Source organism: Podarcis cretensis (assembly GCF_951804945.1).
Source record: "Podarcis cretensis genome assembly, chromosome: 6".
Lineage (NCBI taxonomy): Eukaryota > Metazoa > Chordata > Lepidosauria > Squamata > Lacertidae > Podarcis > Podarcis cretensis.
The window spans coordinates 43,262,568-43,286,273 of record NC_137175.1 but is presented as its reverse complement, the minus strand read 5'-3'; the positions used below and the strand labels follow the sequence as shown (position 1 = coordinate 43,286,273).

General features: G+C 44.0%; 1 protein-coding gene and 1 long non-coding RNA gene across 3 annotated transcripts in view; one reads left to right on the top strand and one right to left on the bottom strand.

Moving 5' to 3' along the window:
- LRRN2 (leucine rich repeat neuronal 2) overlaps nucleotides 1–20,759 on the bottom strand; it is a 158,029-nt gene extending 137,270 nt beyond the window's left edge. Inside the window, exon 1 of one of the 2 annotated variants that reach the window (XM_079982361.1) lies at nucleotides 20,065–20,759. The gene's annotated coding sequence lies outside the window, so the exon portion shown is untranslated. Of the gene's footprint in view, nucleotides 1–19,649; nucleotides 19,997–20,064 lie in introns of those variants that run through there. The other variant, XM_079982362.1, reaches the window with a different exon arrangement.
- On the top strand, nucleotides 16,022–19,595 carry LOC307219388. The gene is made up of 4 exons (XR_013840391.1): nucleotides 16,022–16,070; nucleotides 18,007–18,117; nucleotides 18,877–19,090; nucleotides 19,284–19,595. It is a non-coding gene; the product is annotated as an uncharacterized lncRNA (long non-coding RNA).
- Nucleotides 20,760–23,706: the final 2,947 nt, after the last annotated feature.

Here is a 23,706-nt window from a genome sequence, read left to right as displayed (position 1 = left end):
CGTTTTTCTAATGCTGATGCATTACTCAGGGCAGCTTACAACATAGAAAATTAAAATAATATATATTTTTTCTATATCAGATAAAATACATTGCAATGAAAGTGGTATGACAGATCAAACCCAACCCTCCTGATAAAGACAGCTATCTGCCCAGCAAAACAGAATAAACAAAGTGTTTCACATTACCTGTAAGAGGAGCCAGGCTTCATGTTCCATAATTTGGGTGCTGCCTCATAGAAGGCCCTGTCTCTAGTCACAGAGACCATTGGTGAAAACACCAGAATGATCTCTTGATCTCTTATATTCCTGCCCAATTACTGGGGTCTTTTAGAAAGTCACTGTTAGTGGTTCTTCGTGGTTCAGAGGCACAGCTTGTATCCACCAGGAGCCATGCATTTAGTATGGTGGGCCCAATTTTATGGAACTCCTCCCGACTGAACATTGCTTCTAAGAGCCAGAAAAGCAGGGAGAACAAGACAGAAATCTCACTCACACACTCCCACCTCCTCAGTCACTCTATTCTTGGGGTTTTTGTTTGACTGTTTCCTCTCTTTGGAGGCAGAGTAGGAATCTACTGCTAGTGATTTTTATGACTGGCTAAGCAGATGGACAGAAACCTCTCAGTCACTGGAAATGCACTGATTTTATTGTGGGCGATAGGCAAAGACTAGACCATGGGTAGGCAAACTAAGGCCCGGGGGCTGGATCCAGCCCAATCGCCTTCTAAATCTAGCCCGCGGATAGCCTGGGAATCAGTGTGTTTTTACATGAGTAGAATGTGTCCTTTTCTTTAAAATGTATCTCTGTGTTATTTGTGGGGCCTGCCTGGTGTTTATACATGAGTAGAATGTGTGCTTTTATTTAAAATGCATCTCCGGGTTATTTGTGGGGCATAGGAATTGGTTTATCCCCCCCCCCAATATAATCCGGCCCCCCACAAGGTCTGAGAGACAGTGGACTGGCCCCCTGCTGAAAAAATTTGCTGATCCCTGGACTAGACCATGGCTTGGGAAGTTTTGGGGGGTTCAGAATCTTGGCAGGGTTATGTCTCAATCTGCCCATATGTGGAGCCTCCCGTGCAATAAATTGCCACCCCGGGGGAACTGCATTAATCTGCCTAATAGTAGGGCCAGCCCTGCCGGAAACATAGGAACTGAGCTTCTCCCTCCATATCTGCTGTATACAGAGGTTTTGCTCTGCCAAGCTCAATTTTGGGAGAGGGGAGGCTGGAGTAAGGAAGAGAGAGCAAGCTTCCAAGAGGGAGAAATCACCATGTACAACTGTCCCAATAGCTAATGCTGCAACCGATTCCCAGAATCACGCCCTCTCACTTGTAAGCATCTCATGTCCTTCTAGGGGATCCATCCTACAGTTTGAGAGCCCAGGACTCACCTGCAAAGAGGAACACAGGAAACTGCCTTATACTGGACCATTGGCTCATCTAGCTCAGTATTGTCTGCGCTGACTGGAAGCAGCTCCCCAGAATTTCAGACAGGGTTCTTGCCAGGGCCAACCCAGAGGTGCCAGGGATTGAACCTGGGACCTCCTGCATGCAAAGCAGATCCTCTGTGACTGAGCGATGGCCCTTCCACATTGCAAATGTATTTCAATTTGTGGTTGGGACTGATGGTAAAATTATGCCATGCTAGGAGCAGCATGCAACAAGATACTGAAGTACTAGGAGGTGAAGGAAGAGAGAAGCTTTTACCAGAAATGGGGAGGGGGGGAATCTATTATCATTATTCAGTGCCATTCGTTCCTCTTTCAGTTGCTTTCCAAATCTACTGCTCCATTTTCAACTTCTTCTTTTTTAAGCATAATTGATTTCCATAGACCTCCCTGGAAGCACAATCCTCAGCCCTCCTGCTGCTTTGTATCAGCAGCAAAGTAATGGGCACCATTTTTCACATGGCAGAGGTAGTGTTTTGCTGGTGCCGGTGCATAATCAGAGAGGGAGAAAGAGGGAGACTTGGGGTATGATAAGTTATCGCCTTTAAACATAAACAGGTCCTGTTAATTTAACTTCCATTTAAAAGGGGAAATGGCACAGGAGGAAATTCAGCACTTGCCAAACAGAAAAGGACAAATGCAATCAAGCTGGTGATGGGGGATTTATCTGTGGAGGACGTGTGTGTGTGTGCACTCACTGCAAAGAAACCAGGAGGCAACGAAAAAAATGTAATGCCAAAAAGATGCCTAGATAGCATCACAGAAATCCATTTTGTCTCATTTAAATAGGAGCTTAATGAAAAAGAAGGTGCAGCAGAAGATCTCAGCTCTGGAATATGACACTCTTGGGTAATCTAGACACAGTTTGCAACAACAGGCATTGGGAGCAGCTCAGGCTTAGGATAGTGTCAGAGGGAGAGTCCATTAAAACTGGCAGCATCGCTGTGGAGCTGACTCAGGAACTGGCTTGCAATTCCTTGGAAGGGGCCAGGGACACAGCAGCTATTTCTCTACCAAGGAAGCTAGCTAAATGTCAGCCTCACTGCCTGACATGCTGCTGCAGACATTAAAATGTTCGCAAATATCTCCTTGGATCCGTGTGTAAGAATCTTGATAAAATGAAGGGTGGGGCTCTCAGACCTCTCTGTCTGGCCTTCAGGACTTTCCCAGGCTAAGCTCCCACGTTGCCCTGCCCCTCGCCCTCCTCAAGTCCTTGCACCTGGCTAGAATGTGTCATTGAACTGCAATGATGCCTCTTGCTCATCTAGATGGAGGCGTGTGTGCATATGTGTGTGTACAGAAACTTCTGGCAGTTGCATGGCTTGAATGCAACCTATTGAACAACAGGGTGACATCATAGCTCCACCCACTTTTTGTCCCTGGCCCCCAGCCCCCATTGAAAGGAACATAGAGGGAATGTGGCCCTCTGACTGAAAAAAAAAAGGTTTCCCACTTCTGCTATTAAGGATGAGGATTTTGCCTGCTCTGCCATAAGGCATTATACCTCTGAAAAGCAGTTTCTGAGAATCACACGTGGGTGGAATGCTGTTGCTAGCTTGCAGGCTTCTCACAGGGATCTGAATGGCCACTGTGAAAACAGGATGCTGGACTAGATGGGCCATTGGTCTGATCCAGCAGGTCCTTTTATGTTCTTATGGTAGGAGGATGTTTAGGTCACAGCATGGGCAAATGATGGGGGAGACGAACCCTTCTCCTACTGACATTGCTACCGTCCCAAATCACTTTTCCCTAGCCATTTTTCTCTTAGTGGCAATCTGCCACCAGACTGGGGAGATGGTAGATGTTCATTATCGCTGTGTGCATGAAGATGAATTTAGGTGGCCATGCATAAAAGTAGCACTGGGCCAGCCCCAGCATTAGGCAGAGTGAGATGGCTGCTTCAGGTGGTAGATGGCGGAGGACAGGGGGCAGTTGTAAGGTCTTGGAGGAATGGGTTGTGTGTGCCCTGCAATCTGCCCTGCCTTCCCATATCTAGCCTGCTGACATCAGGAGCAGTGAAGGGCGCTGTCCTCTTGCCAGTGCTGAACTTAGATTTGGCTGCTAGTCTCTTCAGCTTCTGTATGTGAAATTTGGAGCACCATCTTGCCATTTGCCTCATGTAATGAAGCAACTTGGCCAGCCCTGATTTAACACAAAGGTTTGCTTAAGCGAGGCTGCTAAGCAAGCAAATGTTCATTATGAATACAGTGTTTGCAGCAACTTTGAAATGTATTTGCTTTGTCGAATCCCCGCAAAGGGGTGAGCTCCTGTTGCTCTGTCCCAGCTCCCACCAACTTAGCAGTTCGAAAGCACGTCAAAGTGCAAGTAGATAAATAAGTACTGCTCCAGCAGGAAGGTAAATGGTGTTTCCGTGCGCTGCTCTGGTTCGCCAGAAGCAGCTTAGTCATGCTGGCCACATGACTGTACGCCAGCTCCCTTGGCCAATAAAGCGAGATGAGTGCCACAACCCCAGAGTCAGTCACAACTGGACCTAATGGTCAGGGGTCCCTTTACCTTTACCTTTTATGTCCCCAATAATTTTAATGGAATTTCCAAATGTAATTAATAAATGTGTTTTGGATTGCAGCTGTTGGGGTTAGAAAACAACAATGGTCACAGTACACACAGTTATACTATTGCAGTCATTATTATGTCAACCCCCACATTTTATGTGAATTCTCAGCAGGCATCCCCTACTAACACACACAGAACACATGCCTCCTTACTACTGAAACTTTTTGAGAAGAGGTCATGGACAGAAAGTCTTCAGATTTACCTTCTGAAGCAGAAAAGGAGAGTAAAAAAGGCCATTTGAACATTATACTTTTTCCACAGTAGATTCACACCCAGTTTTAAAATGTACCTTCAGAGCTTCTCAGAATTGGTCATTCAATATTTGTTAATTTAATAATTTGATTTCCATTAGTTCAATATTCAAAATGGGATGTTTGCTAATAAAGTAATTCTCCAGCCTACAAATCTGGATAGTCTCCCTAGAATTCTCAAGAATACTGGAACATTTATGAGAGCAATTTCCTTTTACGCTCTAATTTGCTAAGTCAGTAGTGGCACAGTAGAGCATCTGTCCCAGGTGCCTTCACTCCTGCTACTAACCCTTTCTCCGCTCTCTCTCCACAACAGTTACAGAAGCTTCTGCCCAGCGAGATCGTGGTTAAAAAAGCCAAGTAGTTACAGGACATGATTTCCCAACTTATCCTGGTTGACACATCAGGGGGAAATGGTCAGTTGAAGTTTGAAAAAAGCTCCTTCCTTTTTTTATGCTGAGCTTTCATTTATCTTTCTCCATAAGTATTACAGATGAAAATAGACAATTGGATAATATAGACTTAACATAAAGAGTCAATGCCATCTTGTCTTAGATGTGAAGGATCCTATCTCTTTGAAGTGATTTAATTAGATCCTACTTCATGAAGCAGTTGGCAATGGTTGGTCAATGTGTATTTAGCTTTAATAAATAATTTTAAACACATCTATTTTTAGTTACAAAGCTGCATTTTGCATTCAATTTTACTTATTCATAAGTAGTAGGAACAAATGGGCACAATGAACCACCACCTGGGAATGCATTTCCATCTTAATATTCTCCTGTATGTTGGTCAGCACAAAGGGATGTGGAATAAAAGATGAAAATCTAGGCTTTTCAAAAATATATGACTATTTCCTGGTTTTCAGAGCAAAACAATGGAAGGCATGGGGATATTAGATGGCAAATCAGGAATAGTTCTCTGGCTTTAAAAATAATTTATCAGCAATTAAGAGTATTAAAATCAAGCAAGTACCACTGAATTTCACAGAAGCACAGGCAATCCTCTGGAGAACAGAACAATTTCTTGTCTTGTCTTTGAACTTTTAGGACTGATTCAACTCAGATTTGATGAAAATGAAAGGGGAAGAACAAAGCCAGCCTGATATAACTAGGCGTCCTTGATAAAGTGTAATCTTGGAGGGGAAAATTATACCCAGTGATATTCTCTACTAAATATGACTTTATAATGGAGCAGAAAAAGGTTATTAATTCTAATAGGAATCACTAGAGTCTCTATGGGGTCAGTTGATATTCCAAGCATTTTAGACTCAGAAGGTGCTGGAGGGGAAAGCTGGCATTAATACCAAGTAGAACTCCTGAATAATTCATTACAAGTAAATTATATGGGGTCTCTCATGCTTCTGGTACCATTATCCCTGTCTAGAAGTCAGCACATCGTTGGTAGGAAAGATGGTCCAGGAGTGAGTGAGGATTGCCCTCTGGATAGGCATGATAGTAAATTTTAAAATCTTTCGGGGAAAGAGCATTTCTTTAAATTCACAGATTCCTTCTACTAAAACTAAATGAGAGGTTTTACGAGCATAAAACTCAAAACAGAACTCCAGAGCCAAATTGTATTCATTTTGCTATTTAGAAGATCTCTTTAAAAAATATTTAACCGTAATGAATTTCCGCTCATTCAGCCATAAGCTAAGACTGGCTGCAGCTTCTGAGCATGTATATGCATGGCAAAATGGAGATGTATATTCTTCACTCAAGATGGCATACATGTGCCGGAAAACATTTTATTACATTGAAGCAATATCTCCAGCTTTGCATATAAATGGTTGCCTGTGAATCAAGACTGTAAAACCAAATGGAATGAAATGGAAGGAACAACAAAAAAAGTTATTCTAGCTTTTGTCAGAAGGAAGGATCTGTACAGTTCTGTTCTGTGCTCTTATAAGAATGTATGAAGAGCCCTGCTGGATCAAACCACAGGCCCATCTAACCAAGCATCCTGCTTCCAACTGCAGCCAATCAGATGCCTACAAGAAGCCTGCAACCAGGACATGGGGAAATAGCCCTTTTCATCATCACCATTTTTTATTCTGAACCACTTCAGCATCAGCAGCGCATCTCACCAGAAATGCAACACCTACCAACATGTTACTTCCCCGCCTTATTCAGAAAGGTCAACTTCTGTGACTAGAACATGCCATAAGTGCATGTGCAAATGTAGTTGAGGTGTCCATGGACAAGCTTGTCTTCTTTGCATTCATGGTCAAAACCCTCCCCCTAATCCACTTCCTGCACACAACATGCTCCTTCTGTTCCTTTGCAGATCCTCCCTTCTGCCTGGGTCACCCAGTGTGAGACTTGCTCATTGTATTTTGTGCATGACCTTGAGCAGTTTCCTTCTGCCTCTCCCAGCTATCATGACCCGTTCAGTGCAATCCTGCTTCTTAACGGAAGGAGCAATCTCATCATATATGCACAAGCAGTGTATCTCAAGCCAAAGGATTCCGCCACTCTACTCCCCCCAAATAGCAAGCGTTCCACCTTGCATGAACAGAAGTCACAGGACTTTGCTCCCTCTTGCCCACTGCCTTTCCCCTCTGACAAAGCAAAGGGGCTTGAACAGACCCCCATTTAGCTTCAGTGCCTAAGATGTGCTGAGATGCAATTGGAGCAATTTTCTTGACCATTTATTGCCTTACTAAAAACCACTCATTGGAACAGCCTTTTACACAACCTGCAATAAATATATTTATCGCAAAATACTCTACTCCATCAACAACCTCCAGACCTGCACGTATATTTCACTGCCTATAAACTGATTGATGCCCTGGAACTGCTTCAGGCTCTTAAACAGCTCTCCTTCACCTACTTCTCATTTCCCATGGCTTATGGGGAGGAAATACAAGAGGCTTGGGAGGCACAAGCTAAGTTCCAATTGGCCTTCAGCACAGGAAAGGGGAGGTGGGCAAGTGAGGTGGGGATGTCGCCAGCAGGACTGGTGCAACTATTGAAGGTCACAGCAGAGTTTCTTGTAGAATGTATGGTTGCTCTTTCAAGCAGTGATTGAGTTATGCTGATAAGGCTTTCAAGTCATGTAAATATAAAAATAACAGGGAATTAAATGACATAGGTTAAATGTTGCTGTGTGACTGACTGCTACCTGAACAGCAGGGTAGGGTTGGATTGCATTATAGGAGCTGTGGGCACAACAATTGACTTCAAGCTAGCCATTCGCTGGAATGGAGGAGAAATTCATTTGGTCCACATTTTGAAGTGAACTGAACTAATTTATTGGTCCCAGACTTATGTGTGGATTGGAACACAGCTATTAACTAGATTATGCACTCCTCTAAATGCAACTTTAGTTAAAAAAAATATGGATACAGTAATGTGTATTTTATGGGAGAAATATGTATTTTAGAGGGAAATACATTGGAAAGCATACCAAAATGCATATTTGGGGGAAAGAATACCTACAAAGCATATATACCATGTGTTCAAAAAACAAACAGTTTAAATTATAACTGCCATACATTTTTCTTTTAAAAATATGCAAAACCAGCAGGAACTGACCTAAGACTGAGTGCCTGTGAACCTGACATGGAATGGAAAGAGGCTGGTTTGTCCATCCCCACTTCAGGTCCAAACTGCTTTGACTGATGGTTCACTAAAGGGTATGGCTGATCCATTCATAGGAAATTTGTTGTTTTGTTGAGCCTCCTTAAATGCCATTTGGCAGAAAGGAAGCATACAAATCTTATATTAAAATACTGATGAAGCAATCTGCTAGGGCAAAATGACCTTAGTTCAGAGTGGAAGGACTCTATAACACACCAAAGCATCCCATTGCCAGACAACTCCTTTCCCTCCCCAACAGCAGATACTGCCTATGATTCTGTCCACCAGTTGCTGTTCTGGGTCCTCGGGGACACCATTGTCACCTAATGTCTCTTTTTCAGACCATAGTAATTTTGGGGCAGTGAGATACTGTATTATTTAAGGACCATGTCACTTGCCTCTTGGCCCCAATGATTAGTTTATCTGCTCTTGTCTTCTGGTCTGCTATAGATAGCCTGATCCCATTTTTACCTACAACAGGGAAGAGAGACAGAGAAGGATGCACAGAACAACTGCTGGAGCACACACTTCTTTCCAGATAGTAGATTGAAGATACATGGCGCAGCCACCTCCCTGAAACTTATGAGGTCTGAGTCTGGCCATTGCTTGCATGGAAGACCATGTAGGGATACCATGTATACTGCCCTGAGTTCTGTGATGGAAGAAAGGTAAGGAATAAATGTAATGAGATGATTCATGTACATACCAGTTGCTGGGTATCACAAGTGGGGAGAATGCTGCTGTACTCATACCCTGCTTGTGGGCTTTCAATAGGCTTCTGGTTAGCCATTGTGAGAATAAGATATTGGACTGGATCAGATTTTTTATCTGATCTAGCAGGCCTCTTTTGTGTTCTTAATGATTCATGACACAGTGAACTCCAGTGCCTAAGGAAATAAACAGACATTTGTCTCCCTAATAGTTCATAGATCATAGAATCATAATTGGGAGGTGCCATTCAGGACATCTAGTCCAACAACCTGCAATACAGGATTTTTTTGCCCAAGGTGAGGCTCAAACCCAGGAGCCTGAGATTAAGAGTCTCATGCTCTACTGACTGAGCTATCCCAGAGCTGCAACAGAACTCATTTAAAAGAATATCACCCAGAAAGATAGCACACCCCATCTCACCAGATACTGCTCCTGTACGACAAAATGAGGTTTACACAGTAGGACTGGGTGGTTTGTGTCACTTCCTTAAACTGTAGCACCAGCCTTGATTTCAAAAAGCATGGTGCAATTTTGTTTTTGTCTCCAGGTTTTTGATGCAAAAACTTGGTGTTGTGATAGAAGAAGAAATCTTTTGGGTGTTTTTCTTTTCAGGTGGTGGGGGACTGATAATTTCCAGGAAAAAAGAGAAAGGGAATATATTTCCCAGGAAACAATAATTTCATTTGCAGGAGGCCACACAACAGAATAAGAGAAAGTGGCTGGCACATCTTGCTCATAGAAAGAGTCAGAAAAAGATATCATCAATCAGCGCGCCAGTGGCTCACACCTCATTGCAAAGAGAGTCCAAGCGAGACACAGATCTCCATTGTGCTCCCAGGCGCAAGGACTAGATTGCAAAAGCAATTGGCTGCAGCAAGCGCCTACATGTAGGGAATTAATTAGTAAGCCCCAGTAGGAAGGCCCCAGGTATCTATAGGCCAAATCCTCATGTGATCTAAACCAGCAATACCAAGAAGATTGGCTGGAGACAAACGGATTTACACCAGCTGAGGATCTGGTATACAGACACACAGTAAAGTGCAATTGAACGACAGGATTTCCTGAGCATCACAGAAGTATCAGTTGTTTTTAAGTATCCATTCATATAGCTCAAAAGCCAGTCCAGGATGTATGATGGGATTAGGGAAGAAATTAAAGATGAATTTACTAATTGTAATTAAAGATGAATTTACTAATGCACACTTTTTGAAACAATATGCAGACTGAAATATAATCATCCTTTGAAATCTGCACTCCTTCAAATGTTGCAAAGCAGTTCTCTGGCCAAGTGATGTGTACAAAAAACACATATACTAGAGAAAATGTGCCTAAAACTCATACACATGACATACAAAATACACTATATTAGGGAAATACACTTTGAAATAATGTGTATTGAAATAATGTGAAATAATGCCAAATTTGTATATTTTACAAGAAATTCACACTAAAATGCTAATGAATTTTCACGAGGGCCTTATTTTTGTGGGAATTCCACAAAAATGACATGGCAATGTGAAGAACTGAAATTTAAAAAATTGAGAAATTGGCAGATTTGTCCATCCCTAGTCTATGGTCTTTGATAATGAAGACAAGAGGCTTGCTTCTGATGTGAAGGGACTAATTTAGGGTACTTTAAAACATCACAGACTTGGCACAAGACTGTGTGTATTAAAAATATATATAAAAAATACAGAAATGCTAATCATATTTTCAATAAAGAAAACTATACAAAGGAACTGATTGTCAGAATTTTATCTATGGACAAATAACAACCTTTTATCCAAAATAACTTATTTTTCGCTCTATAGGATGCACCTAGTTTGGGGGGGGAGGAAATAAGAAGAAAAAAATTCTGAACCCCAGAACCCAGAACAGCAAGAGGGATCTGGCGTCTGGGATAGCCTCTTGCTTTTCTGGCTTCAGGGACAGCCTTTGAAGCCTCCGCAGGGCAGCAGGGTGCCTTCACCCCACTGCCCTGCAGAGGCTTTGCGCAGCCATCCCCAAACTAGAACTTTGAGACGGAGCGCTGTGCAGCGCTCTGTCTCCCTGTTCTGGCTTTGGGCTTAGCTGCGCAGCCTGCATTCGCTCCATAAGATGCACACACAATTTCCCCTTGCTTTTTAGAAGGGAAAAAGTGCGTCTAGTTGCCAATCTCTTAAAGATGTTTCTCAATTTAATTATTTCTGCAATTTCCAGATTTTTCACAACACAGTCGTAGCATTTAAGAGAGATTTTTTTCAATTTGCTGTTAATAGAAGTGAGCTACCTTTACCATAAACAACCGGATATTGGGGCAAATTTTGTGTTGTTTAAAATTTCTTCCTGATAGGCATATTGTCGACCCTTGATTAGCTTTCAGTGGTAAGACTAAAAAAGTATAGCATCACTAGCTAGACAGACCAAGAAGCAGAGACGTGGAGATGTAGGATAACATCCTTTCAGATAGGAGGATATCTGCTCAAACAATCTAAGTGTTTACCAAAGCAGTAACTGACTTTTGCCAGCTTTGTGCCCCAAGGAAATTATGGAGCAATCCATCATCTCTCAGTCATTTCAAACTTCCAGTAGACAGGTATGCCTCTTGTGTAAAGTAAAATCCAGTTAAATTCTTGGCCAGTAGCCATGTTGTTCAGGAACTTTTCCACCCTTCCAGCTCTTTTTGACCTCAAATTGTTGGCCTTCACAATTTCTCTTGCAATATTATTTCCCAAGTTAACAATTCAGTGAGAGACTTATCAAAAACGGATGCCTGTTAATGTGGCTGGATGTTTGTTCCAACAACTTATATGTGATTACAAAAATCATTGTATCTGCGCAGACAAAATAGCATCAGTTGCTACCTGCTATGCCAACTGTTCCCTGAGCTCCACAAATGATAGCAAGTTTTTAGTTATGAAATACCTTCTGCTTCTATGAGGTTGGTTGCAGAACAACTCTTATTGCCTGGAAAACTGAATAATATATAGAATCAGTAAAGATTGTATAATGAAGTGTTATAACTTCTGTATCTTTCTATAGTAGCATTACCACTGGTAGAATCAATTATACAACCAAATCAAATACGTCTGGTGACAATTAGTTACAAATGGTGGCATTTTACAACGTACGAGACTGGGCCCAAACCCATTAAGATAAATAAATGTGCAAAACATTCTAATTCTCCAGATTGTGCCAAGTTTCTCATTAGTTTTGAAGATTCTAGGATTACCTCATAAAATCACTGCTATTCCTGGTGACAGCTACAGGTGATCAGTAATTCCTACAGGAAAAAAATTCTATCAGAAAGTCACATTTGATTGGAGGGGGCAGGGTTGGAATTCCTATATTCATTCCTCCAGAATACTTTCAGGTTTTCTCTACAATCACTACCACAATGTTTTTAGAACTGAAATTCTCCAACATCATATTGTATGAAGCATGTTTCAGCAAGCAAATTATGTTCTCAAAAATAAAAATGCTGTTTTTTTAAAAAAAAGAAACAGAAAACACCACACTTTATAAAAAAAAAATGATGGTGAAATCCTATACACATCAATCTAGGACTGCCCTGTAAAATGCCTTAGACAAAATCCCAAGTTTGGACAGGACTGCATAGTGTAATTTGATGGCGATTCCTCTAAATTCAATGTTTCAGCAAGCAACCAAGTTATCCTGGCTGAGGTCTACACCCTCCAGCTAAGAATCAGTTGTGTCCAACCTAGTTTTAAATGCAGGAAGCAGAAGGAGGTTATTATAGGGCTAACAGATCTGACTGTCAAGCTGCTCTTCCAGAATACTTACTGAACTTTATCCCCTTTCCTATGCTCATTTCATGACTCCCAGCCATATCCCCTTGTTCTCATAATTCCTCTTCTACTTCCTATGCAGATAATTCAGGTGCCGGACCTGCAGCAGACCTTTTATCTCACGAGAACAGAAGAAGCCTCTGGATATCACAGGATATCACAGCATGATTCTGCTGCTGCCGAAGTTGGAGGTACTTTGCAATTTAGGGCTCATTCACAATTCTGCTTGTCCCGTGCCCAGAGCCATAGCTACTAGGGGTGGGGGTGGTGTTGTTTAGCCAGGGGTTTTGTTTTTTTGCCCTGGGTGAAGCCTCCAGAGGGGTGCTATTGAGGCTCCCAACCTCTCCCTCTCCCTCCCCCCCTGTGCGTGCGCACGTGCAAATGTGCATGGGAGGTGTGCCAAACTGGGTCTTTGACCCAGGTGAAATAAAGCCTAGTTTCACCCCTGCCATGCCCAGAAAACACAGGTCCAAGCACTTGTCTATTTTCCCCACCACCTTCCCTGGGAAAACCTGCTCTTTAAACATCAAACCCAATTGATGTTTGCTCTGATTCAGTGGTAAAGATTGGTTTCCCTGGGAGAAGGAAGCAGGACAAGCAGAAGTCTGGATGAGCCTTCAGAGGACTCCCAGATTATTTCTCCATCTATTATTGGACCATGTCTGCCTCATCAGTCAACTACATTTATTTTGTCACCTTGAACTGACATGTATCTCTGGTTGTGTGTGATGGATAATATGATCCCATGGCATATGAAAACAGTTCAGGTTGCAGCTGACTTTCCAAACCACATTTGAAGCTTTTGACTTGATGAGACACTATCATAGATCTGGAGTCTTTGTGTAGCAATTAGTTCACTTTTTACTTTCATCGACCTGAATGGCAATCTGTATAAAGAAGGAGGTTAGTGATTTCTAGATTTACTAACAGCACAGAAAACACATTTTATAAAACTTGTGGCTACCCTGAAACAGGTTATTTATTCGTGGCCTCAGATTATTGAAAGCTTGAAAAATCAACCAGGGGTGGTTAATAAATAGGAGAGTTCTAAGCTTGAGTTACTGGATACTAATTCATGGCTGGCCAAACCCTCTTGGCCCTGCTTCTGAGAGACTCTACCCCTTGTTTCAATTGCTTATGCCATAATGGGTTGAAGATGAACAAAGAGTGAGTAATTTCTTAGAGGATCACACCAGTGCAAATGAATGACTTAAACCAGGAAAGTATTTATTTAAGTACAGGAGAATAACTTTCCCCAAAGAATCCTGGGAGCTGGAGTTTGTGAAAAATGTTGACCTCACAGAGCTACAATTCCCAGCAGCCCTAACAAACAACAGTCCTTGGGACTCTCCATGATTGTTAAAGTGTGGCTGTGACCTAACGTGTGGCATAAGCTGTTGTAATAGGACATGTGCTTGCATAGGTACAATACTTTGAGAATTATTTTCTAGCAGAGAAGATATTTGAGCCACTGGAAAGCAAAGTCCGGTTGTAATAAATTGTAGTCTGGCATTATAATGTTAACAGAATGACAATCAATCCGGAAGCAATAATTGAAAACCCCATATAGCTCTTCATTCATTTAATACCAAACTCGCTGAAGATGCCTCTCTGGTGTCTTCAGATCTATCTTTTATGAAGAATCTTGTCTAACCATTCAAGATGGTTGGCACAGACATGCAGATGTGTATAAAAATAAATGTCATAACATAACCAGTTGCTCTGCATGAAACAGTCTTTGGAAATAAACACATCAAAGAGCAGGAAGGAACAGTTTATCCCAAGAAGCCTTTGATGTGAGAACAGAAATAAGAGTAGAACATAAGACAGACCTTGTTGTATTGATACATCTGAGAACAGACCATAGCAGAAGAAAAAACACTTATGGGAAAAAATATTTTGAGAAGACACTTCCCAGGAAGAAACAGTTTAGTTAAGGTGATCCTAAGGAAACTAATTGGCATATTTTCTGATATCATAGGCATAGCTGTAAAAGGCAGGGGTTAGATACCTGTTACCCTTATCACCATCTATGGTCTTGTTTTGATTAAGAGAAACAAAGATTTCATTATATAACATAAATCACACTAAAGCCAAAACTGGGCCACCCAAGACATTTTGCTACCCAAGGCAAGACACAAAATGGCACCATGTGCAAAAGCTGCTGGAGCTAGTGGGTGAACCGTCCTTCAACACTGGCAACAGGACAAACTCCTCCAATGTTCATGAGGGCAACAGGGCAGCTTAGAAGGTTCAGGAAATGCCATGTGGCATAAACTGTCTTGTCCACCAATACCTTGCTCCCATTTCCTATCCCTCAGCATCTGCCACCTGAAGTCATCATGCCACTCTGACTAATGGTAGGGCCAGCCCTGACTAAAAGTCCTGTGCACACATTACAATTATGTACACTGAGCATACAGGAAGAAGAATGGGGGACCTTGCACATTCAGCATAGCTTGTGTGTGTAACAAACTTTGTTCGCATAAATTCTGTATGTGAGGTAGGGGACTCCACTTTTTGTGTATGAACATTATGTCTCTTGATGGTTATGGTGAAACATATTGGGGGCTAGGCCAGTGGGCTGAGCAGGTATACACTATCAGTATACACAGTTATCATATGTCATAGAATCACAGAACTGTAGAGTTGGAAAGGACCCCAAAGTTAAATCTACTCCAACCTTCTGCAATGCATTAATCACATCTAAATGTGTGCAGCTCTTATGCAAATGCAGCTACAGAAGTGAATAATACTTGCATCAACAATCCCCTTTTCTCACATCAGGATCTGAGTTACTCCAGTTCATAAGACATTATGATGTATCACAGCTCACATCCCTGAATGGACTCAGCACTCCTCTTGTTTCTGTAATATAACTGTGCTGCTATAGGATGAGATAAGAAGAACAAAGAGAGAAGATATTTATTTCTTTTCTTTTTCTTTTTTCTTCAAAAAAGCCTTTTATCACATGAATGAATTCAGCGGAAAACCTTTTCACCAGGCTCAGGCGGAAGTTCTATGTAAGATTATGTAGGACGGAAAGGTGTCACCTTTTATTGAGCCAGCCTCAGCTGAAGAGAATCTTTCAAGCAGCATATAACTCTACTTTGGACAGGAGTGAATACTTAGGCATTAGCCTTAAGCTTGTACTCTATGACTACTCCCACTAAAAGAAACTCCAACCAATAAAATCCATCACCCTTCTCATTCACAAAATCCAACATGGTGACACCAAAACAAACAAACAACAAATCCAACCAAGTAACCTAAAACATATGTGAAGAAATTCATGAAGCTAAGAATGAACCTTTGCTCTGGATATTTGGAGGTCTGTAGACTAGCAGGTGGAGATGAATAGTATACTTGGTACTTGGTTTTGGAGGAGGCAGATTTTAAAATCTGTTTTGCAACAAACTTCCAGGCTGGATTCCAAAATTTCTTGAATTCTAGAACAGCCTCACAGTCTTTCTATCATATGTGCAAAACCTGCTAGGTTGGACTGCACTGATTTCAAAGAATATATGCAGATTCATAACCCAGGCTGCAGTGGCCTCATTCACTAATCCCCCTAGCATGTAATAAAGGCCATGTGATAATGACATTGTTGATGTGTACATTGTTGATGTGTACATTGCAGTGAGGCCTTTGAGTATGTGCAGGCATAGAAGAAAGTTCTAGAACCCACTAGGATATCCCCCAGCATCTAGGTTCTGGTAAGTCGGTGCCACATTCGCTGCCAAAATGTACACACATAGATGCCATTCTCATGTTTCATTGAACTCATGGTAACAATTCTGATCTGCCACTTAGGGTTGTTGCAAAAATTGCTGGAGGAAATGTATGTGAGGTGCTTGGACACTCAGAGGTGTGTTATACAAATACTAGATATTAGAAGCTGGTGGAACAGCTTTAGTAAATTACATTGCCCAGAGCTAGTCAGTCTTTCAGAATTTCAAAACTGGTCCAACAGAAGATGTCATGACAGCTTCATTGCTTCCTTGAGTCCTTGGGCCCAACAACACAACAATTCAGTTTTGTTTTTGCTTGAAGCTAAATACAGTGAAACTCAATAACTCGCACAATGGCAAACAACAGTGGTTCATGTTGTCTCTAATATTCTCTTGGAACGTTGCACTACCAAAATGTAATGAAATCTTTCAATTTTCTTCCCAGGTTGCTTTAAATCCAGCATATATGTTATTGCCAAAATTTGGAGAAACTTAACATTTCCCATTCTCTCTCTATTAACAATTGCACATGCATGCCAACATTTACCAGAATTTGGACGGGTGTAGTATGCATAATATATGTAGGCAACACATATAAAGGTAGAGAGATCTGAGAAACCTAGCTGCCCTGCTGCTACCTGGCTTTTCCTGCTCCATAAATTTTGTCAGCACAGAAACTTCATGTGGAGTCATTTTGTATCAATGCAAAGCAATGACAGTTTTTCACTTGCTTTTAACACTGATGCTGAACTAGTGTAAGTGTCACTATTTAAGATGTAAGGCTATGGAGTAGCGCGGAACTAGGTCAGCTAAAAGAGGGTGGTTTTCCCCAAGGTGAACAGCGACACCAGGTCAAGGAACACTGCAGTATATTATCATGAGGCTGGAGAATGGAGGCAAGAGGTTCATTTGGTGGTGAGAAGACCTCTTGACCCACAAACAGGGGAGATGTGCAGAGAGAACTCCTGGCAGGAGTTCTATGGGAAAAGGCTGTTTTCCAATCACTGGGCCATTTTGCCAGTGGAAACTCCTGAGGCCACAGCTAGGTGTGTTCTCTGCACTGGGTTCCCAGTATTCATATTCAGGGAGGGAAGTCACTCTGGAGTTTCCTCCTACAGGGTGGAATGGAATTAGAATGGAATTTGTTCCACTTGATGAAGGAAGGACAAACTGCAGCATTAGCCCTGCTTACTTAGCAAAGCGCTTCTACGTGCCTGCCTTCTTGCCGGATGCTCAGCGGAGCACAGAAGTCCCTTGATCTCAAGGGCAAACAGCAGCTCGACTGTTGCTTAAATAAGGGAAATAGGATCATCACAGAAAATTCAGCATACCTCCAGGTCCGTTTCCTCACTTGCCTTACTTTGAGTCCCTAAGATATCTACTTGCCCACCTCCTGGGACCAAGACCCTTCTTTTTCAAGATATCCAAATATTCTGACAGCAAGCCACAGGTACCTCCTAGTAGAAGAGTGAAGGGCAACCTTTTGGAGCTGAATCTCCCTCTGGCTGGCAATAAGCAGTGGCCACCCAAGCCATCTGATTATGGTTTCCTTCCAAGAGTACATCCGAGACTCTGAGAGCCTAGTGAGGAGAGGGCTGAGCATGCAGAGCACCCATACAGATCAAGACCCAAGAGCAACTTTGGGCATTTAACAGAAGCGGGGGAGGAAAGGAAGTGTGACTGACTTGCGCTCCTGCTTTATGCACTTCTCCCCCCCCCCCCAGGTGAGATGTGTGGTCATACATCTCACCCTAGTGGAGCTATGTAAGTTCCACCTGCCAGTGTTACACAGGAAATACAAAATGAAGGGAAAGTCATTTGGGCGTCCTTTCTGTGTGCAAATCCCCCTCCACAGCATGCGCACACATTAGAGGTACTAATAAGGAAAGCTAACACAGGTCCAATTCCTTCACCTTTTCAGCAACAGCTTGTAAAGGATCTGCTAGTGCTGAGGAGAAACACACTCCCTTTCGACAGAAGAGCATCATTGTGCCAGGAGTCTTGCATTGAAGGCAAGGGGGAGGGCCCTTCGGTAGCCCTGCAACACACGCCTTTTGACACTGAGATTTTGTAGAGAGAGTTAGCTGTGCGTACACCTTTAGAACACATTCTCCCCCTCAAAAAATCACCCCTCGCAGAGTTGCGATCCCCAGCAACCCTTAACAAACTACAGAGCCCAGGAGTCTTTGAGGGGATGTGCGCTGAATGCACTTTAAAAGTATAGTGTGCACACAGCCTTAGGCAAAGGATAAGAGAATGAAAGATACAGGTCCATGCATCTGGAAAGAAAGAAAGAAAGAAAGAAAGAAAGAAAGGAAGGAAGGAAGGAAGGAAGGAAGGAAGGAAGGAAGGAAGTGGGCAAGTGATCTGATTGCTATGAGGGGAACTATGCACACACAGACTTCCTGATGCTCACTGTAAAAAATATCCCTCCTTTTCCAATGTCCCCCGCCTTCCCCTTAGAGAGAGCTTCTACTCCATTACTAGGGAAGGTTTGCTTCAGAGCCATGATCAAATCTAACTAACTGCATGATCTAACACAGAAGTGAAAGAAATACAAATTATTTACAGATCTATTTCATGTGACGAAAGCTCCCGTTGGAAAAACTCCCTTTGCCTCGCCACAGGGATACACTGCTTTCCCAAGATGGGTTGCAGATCAGAAGCAGGATTGCAGGGGAAAAGGGGAGCGGGGCGGGGGGGGCCCCTGAACAGAGTCTCTTCACGTGTGGGTAGAATATGCCATAACTACAACAGGGAAACGGTTCGGCAGGGCTGTATTTCTCCTCAGGCACACGCAAGGAAGGGAAGGAAGGAGCAGAAGCAAGCACAGCCCCCTCCAACGCCCGCACTTGTTCCGCCAGCAACTCTTCGGCAGAGCTGACGACCCCCACCGCCTTCCTCGCTCGCTTCCTCGCAGGCTAGCCTGGCTCTCTCTCTCTGGGATGACGACAGACAGCCATCGCCGGGTTATTGCAGGAGACATTAGGGGGCTGTTGGCAATGGTGAGCGAAGGTGGTTCTTTGGCTTGTCTGCAGAAGCCAATGTGGCTTCCTAATGCACCAAGTTCCTGTTCCACCACCACCCATCTCTCTCTCTCACAAACACATACACGCACACTTCACTCTCTCGATCAGCTCTTCCTGGGTATTATGATGTTTGTAATCAGAGCCCTTTTCGTTTACGGCACCATCGCAGGATGGAGACTGCTAGGCTAGACGGCCAGAGCCCAGGCAACCTCTTGAGATCCTAAGGTTCGTCGGGTGAAATGCGCGGGGCCAAGCGAGTCTCAGCCTCTCCGCCAGGGGAGTGGAGGCTGAATCCTGTGACTACATGTAGACGACCGGTGTCAACCTCCTCCCCGCACCCCACACGGGGACCACCCCCTCCACAGGAGCCACTCCGGATTGAACACCCAAGTCAACCTCTCCCCAGTCGGACGAGGGGTTTCTGCGCTATCTGATAGCATTCGCCAAGACCAGAGTTTGGCCTCCTCACCATCACCTCCGATAAGTGTGTGTGTGTGCATGTGAGAGAGAGAAAGAAAGAGAGACTCGGACACACCTGGATCAGAACGCCCGCTCTGTACAGCTGCCTCGGATTCCAGAGGATCGACTCCGGATCTACGCCGCCACCGGGCGCGAAATCCGGATCGAAAGTTCGCAGTCGGTTAGCGCCTTCTTCTTTCCCACCTAGCGCGTCTCCCTCCAGCCTTGACTTTCTTATCCGCTCCCCGCACCCAAAACCAGACCATCCGAGACACGAGAGCAACACGGCAGCGGCTTCATCCCCCCGCGAACCCCCTCCCTCGCTTCTGCCTCTCCCAGAACAGGAGAGCGCGCGCGGGCGAAACCCACCCAGAGAGGGTGTCCGTCAAATCAAACCTTCCTCCCCCTTGGCCCCTGAGAAGCACCCCCCCACACCTGCCATGCCCCTCCAATGCCCCCGCCACGGGTAAAGGACAAGGAGCTCAACTTACCCTTGGATTCTCCTCTCTCCTCTCCTCTTAGCTGCTGCTCCCTGCCATCGAGGCACGCACATCTGGCTCAGACGGATCCCTGGAGTTGGCAGACACAAGGAGGCTGGCGGCGGCAAGTGGGGGGCGGTGCGGTTCCGGGGCCCAGACGAAGCTCGGGAGCTTGCCCAGACTCCCCCACCCGGACGGAGAGGATGGCAGGAGAGGGCTCTGCCTCCGAGGCTCCCTCCTTCCTCGTTCCCTGCGCGTGCTCTCGCTCTCTCCTTTCCAGCTAGTTGTTGGGGAAGCGGCGGGGAGAAAGATCCTCTTTCCTTTCCCCCTCTTACATCTTTTTTGCGATCTCTCTCTCTCCTTTCCTCTCCGCCGCCGCCGCCACCACCGTGTACACCTCCCTCCTCCTCCTCCGCCTCCTCTCCCTCTAGACTCCCTCCCTCCTTCCCTCTAGCTGGAGTCTTGTCACTGCAATGTGCCACCCACCTGAATCAGCTCCTGCCTGCTTTGCCACTTAACTCCTGAGGCACCAGCCGGTTCGCTGTGGTAAACAACCCGGGAGAGGGGCCCTGCCTGCGTGGCAAGAGGCAGTGGTGATGGTGGGGACGCCCTGGCAGAGCAGACTGCTGGCAGCCAGAGCCCAGGCTTCAGGAGAGCAGCTGTCTCCAGGCAAAGGCTGCCATCTCTGGGCGTTCGGGTGGAAGTTGCCAGAGATCGTGCCCAGGCGTGTGCCGTGGGGTGAGGGAGCCCACAAATACCCCGGGGGGGGGGGGAGGAGATCAAGGCAGGAGAGCCAGAACTTGATTTTATTTATTACTTTCATATGTCGCCTTTCGCCCACAAAGGAGCCCACGGCGGCAGATGTGGGAATGTTAAAACAATGCAAAGTAAAATAAAACGAACATATTTAAAATGTTTAGAACATTGAAAAACATCAAAAAGCAATCACATACCCTCACAGTTGGTAAATTCAAGGTTGCCATGGCCAGTCTTGCCTATAACCCATCAAATCCCTGAGTAAACAGGAATGTCTTTCTGCTGAAAGTCAATAAGGAGGGAGACAGAAGCACCTCACTAGAGAGGGCATTTCGCAAATGGGGAGCAACCACCAAGGAGCCACTGTTGTTACAACTCCTATGCCTAATATTATTAATAAAATTTATATTCTGACAAGCAACAAAGCCATAAAACAATATAAATTAAAACATTAAGACTTTCTTAAAAAGAAAATTAAACACAGTCCCAAGATCCTCACAAACCAGTGCTTTTTTCTGGGGGTTATCAAGGGTATGCAGTACTGGCACCTCCCCCCCCCCATGTTAAGAATGTGGCACTTACTGTAACAACTTCATGGTGAGTACGGACATCTTTCCCCCCTAAAAAATAAAAAAGCACTGCTCACAACCAGCCAGGTCAAGTTTTCCAGGAACAGTCTATTTCAACTACCAAATGCTGGATGAACAGGAATGTTTTTAAAATTCCTCCTGAGTAGGAATAATAAGGAGGTGACAATGGCAAAAGGGGTGGGGGGAAATCTGTTCGAAAAGTGCTGAAGACAGAGCCGTACCTACGAGGGTGGGGGGTGGAGCCAGGGTTTTTGCCCCGGGTGAAGCCTCCAGAGGGGTGCCATTGAGGCTCCCAGCCTGTGTGTGGGCATGCATGCAAATGCACATGGGGTGTGTGTGTGCCAAACTTTGTCTTTGACCTGGGTGAAATAAAGCCTAGTTTCACCCCTGCTAAAGAGAATCAGTTTCAAAAATGCTCCTTCCAGGCAAGCATAAGAAGAAGAGTTTGGATTTGATATCCTGCTTTATCACTACCCTAAGGAGTCTCAAAGCAGCTAACAATCTCCTTTCCCTTCCTCCCCCACAACACACACTCTCTGAGGTGAGTGGGGCTGAGAAGTGTGACTAGCCCAAGGTCACCCAGCAGCTGCATGTGGAGGAGCGGAGACACGAACCCGGTTCACCAGATTACGAGTCTACTGCTCTTAACCACTACAACATACTGCAAGAAGAGCCTGATGGATCAGGCCACGAACACATGTACTCCAGCACCCTGTTCTCACAGTGGCCAACCGCATGCCTGGAGAAAACCCACAAAAAGGATTCAGGCACAAGAGCCCTCTCCTTTCCTGTGGTTTCCAGCAACCAGAATTCAGGAGCACTGCTGCCTCCAACTGTACAGGCATATTACAGCCATCTTGGCTAGTAGTCTTTGATGGTTCTCTCCTCCACGAATTTGTCTAATCCTCTTTTAAAGCCATGTACGTTGCTGCCTCTATGTGGGAGCAAGTTCCATAATTTAACTATATGCTATGTGAAGAGGTTCTTTCGAAAGCAAGAAGCATTATCAGAATTCAAGGACACAATCCAATCAGGGGGAAATTAACAATATTAATATGAATAGTAATTAATAACCCACATTTTTCCTTATCAGGGACTCAAGGCAGCTTACAGATAAAATAGGAACAGCTAAAAACAGAGAAAAGAAAATAATTACAAACGATTAAACATTAATAGAATTAAAACTATATACAAATTTAAAAGAACTATTAAAAACATACAGATGACTACACTAAAACCAGCATGGCGCCAGACCTTCCTTTAAAAGCAGTCTGTTCCCAAAAGTCTGTTGGAATAAGAAGGGATAACAAGGAGGGAGCCTGTCTAACTTCTCTAGGGAAGGAGATCCAAAGTCTGGGAGCAGCCACTGAGAAGGCCCTCTCCTGCATCTCTACCAAGCATAGCTGTGAGGGTGGCAGGACTGAGCAAAGTGTCTCCTTCCCTCAGAACCTGGGCAGATTGTATGACAGAATATGGTCTTTCAGACAGCTTGGACCTCAGTCATGCAGGGCTTTATAGATCATAACCAGCACTTTGAATTGTGTCCAGAAAAAGACCAGTTGCATGCTCCCTACCCTATAACCCCCAAGGAAAGCTTGAAGCATGGCCAGCAAGGGATATGTCTCAAGGGCCCCAAGACAGAGAGGGCCCCAAGTGCCCCACGCATGGAGTAGGAGAAGCCTTATGTTTCTTTGCTGCAAGACAGTACCAGGAATTCTACAGGGAAACGTCAACAAGAGAGTCCCATTGCTGTGTACTGTCAGGTCAGTGTGTCCTTCGCATTAGAGAACCCGTGTACACATACTGATGCAGAGGAAATGGAGCAGCTCAGGCTGCTGTCCAAGAAAGAGGAAAAAGAGAATCTCACGTTAAAGGAAGAAAATGTGTCTCAGCAGCCAACCTAAGCTCAAAACCACATGCTTCATTTATTCATTACACTATTTATAGGTTGACTCGTTATAGAAAGTTATCTGGGCAGCTTACAGCATAAGACATTGAAACATTTAAAAATCACATTAAAGTAAAATTGAATAAAACACCAACCTTCCCCAGCTATGATATAGCTGATTCAGAAGATCTGCTTCCTGCTAACTCTCCTGTACACCAGTTTCAAATATCTATGGATTTAATTCTGGCCCTTTCGCTATAATGACATAACACAGAGAGCTAGCTACCATACTGGAGAGACCTAGAAAGAATCCTGTTATACTAAAACAATATAATAGTTCATTGAGTATGCTGTCTACATTGGGTACTTAGGACTTAGAATCATAGAACTGTAGAGTTGAAAGGGGTTCTGAGGGTCTAG